Source organism: Etheostoma spectabile, chromosome 12 (genome assembly GCF_008692095.1).
Source record: "Etheostoma spectabile isolate EspeVRDwgs_2016 chromosome 12, UIUC_Espe_1.0, whole genome shotgun sequence".
In the NCBI taxonomy this organism is placed as follows: Eukaryota; Metazoa; Chordata; class Actinopteri; order Perciformes; family Percidae; genus Etheostoma; species Etheostoma spectabile.
The window spans coordinates 4577588-4579730 of record NC_045744.1 but is presented as its reverse complement, the minus strand read 5'-3'; the positions used below and the strand labels follow the sequence as shown (position 1 = coordinate 4579730).

Here is a 2143-nt window from a genome sequence, read left to right as displayed (position 1 = left end):
AAGGATTCTGGACAAAAGCATTTTGTCCCAGCCATAGTATTTAAATATAATAATAGATATAGAAACATCAAAGTTTGGTATAGGGTTATTTTTTTTCCCCCACAATTCATGTCAAGACCCAATTCCATGTGCTGATTGGCCATCATAGCAGAGAAGAATGGTCAACACGACTGTTTCTATACATATGAGGAGTGGTGTCTGGGTGCTTGGTTCAGAGTGCTACGTGTGACATGCTCTCTGCTATGATGGCCAATCAGCACATGGAATTGGGTCTTGACGTTGAAGGTGGTGGGGGGAAAAAACAAATCACCCTCTGACCAAACTTTGATGTTTCTATATCTATTATTATATGTAAATACTATGGTGGACAAAATGCTTTGTCCAGAATCCTTTCTTCCACGATACATGGGTGCCAATTGAGTGTGTATTGCGATTGGGATGCTCTTTAAGGAGTAATAGTAACCAGGTGTCAGGAATGTTTTTTATTGCCATTTAAAATTTGGTTACTCTTCAGGTGGATGAGGGGGGGGGGGTTAAGGTGCTATGAAGTAGTAAAACCCATGAAAATGAATAATGGTAACGGATAACTAATGGGTCAGATTAAATTTGTTTTGCCAATTAGATAACGTTCCAGAATGGGCCGAGGGGTTAAGGGTTGCACTACAAGATGCAATGGACAAGATGTCTCAGGGGTGGGGCAAACCATCACATTAAAACAGAGCTCTTTGCTGATTGTCAATTGACACGTCACACGAGAGTCTAGCTAAAAGGTTCAAGTTAGAAAGGGGTGTGGTCTGGTATGTTTTTACATCTGGCTGAGACAAAAAATGTTGTCAAGACTCCTTTCTTCCACGATTACTATGGGGGGCCAATTTTGATGTGTATTGCGATTGGATGCCTTTAACGAGTACTCAGTAACCGATTGTCAGGATAAAAAAAAAACTTTTTTGATTTACCATTTAAAAGAGTGTTATCTTCAGGGTGGCGGAGAGTGGTAAGGTGCGTATGAAGTGCATTTGGGACATTTACCCTTGTGGGTTCAAATTCAGCTCCTCGTGATGAGTAGATTGTTCCTATACATTAAGGAAAGTAATGTCTACGCTTAATTGACACAGGATACTCCTGGCATTAGCGATCAATGTGAAAAAATAGAAACATATGGCCAATTCAATGTGGGCAATTCAAAGTATTGAGCTAGGATTAAAAATAGGGATGACGTAAGCATATGGGGCAGGGACACCATACATAAAAACAGAGCTAGTTGCTGAGTTTAATGTACCTCTCACAAGAGCCTAGTAAAGTGGTTCAAGTTATTAAAAGGGGGTGTCGGTCTGTAATTTAAAAATGTAAATTAAAAATGTTATGCCTTCCGGTTGGATATGTCCAAAATGATGAGCAATAGGTGCATTTCAATCTGTGAAGATAGAAAAACTACTGTTCCAAGTTAATGCCTTCCACGCATTAAAAGGGGACGGATGGAGCCCGCTTCTAGGTATGGGCCAAATGGCTGTATCTCGCAAAGCTGTGTTTATGGGGTGGCCAATATTGTGAGTTTTCGTATATATTGAGGCCGTCAAAAATGTGCCAAGGGCAATTAAAACAAATTAGGGTCCATTGGCCATGCCCATGCTCTTTATGGAGTATAAGTACTCTGGTTCAGGTACAACATTTGATTTTGCCAGACTTTAATATCATAACAGGTGGCGAGTGGTTAAGGCGTGCACTCAAGATGCATATGGACAGATGTCCTCGTGGGTTCAAATCCCCACTCCTGGTATGAGTTAGACTGTTCTCTAATTCGTATAGAAAGCAATGGGTTATGCTTAGTTCACATGGTATCATTCCTTTTGTGATTCAAAAATATTGAGCTAGGATAATTAAATGGGGTGTGGCTTAAGCATATATGGGCGGGCAAACCATCACTAATTAAAACAGAGCTCTCTCTGTGTTTCAATACTACCACTCACAAGCATTTAGCTAAAACAGTTCAAGGTATGAGAGGGGGCGTGGTTGTTACATCGGGGTGGCTAGAGTATAGGGTGGGCCTCAATATGACATTATAGACCACACATAAGTTTTCATGTAAATTGGCATAACTTTTGCCAAGATACAACCTTTCTGTTTCAACAGGCATCTACGGGAC

At 40.6% G+C, this 2143-nt stretch overlaps 1 pseudogene; it reads left to right on the top strand.

Annotated features, from left to right (window-relative positions):
- The window catches only part of LOC116698801 (contactin-associated protein-like 4), a 421932-nt pseudogene that overhangs the window by 370490 nt on the left and 49299 nt on the right, over positions 1–2143 (top strand).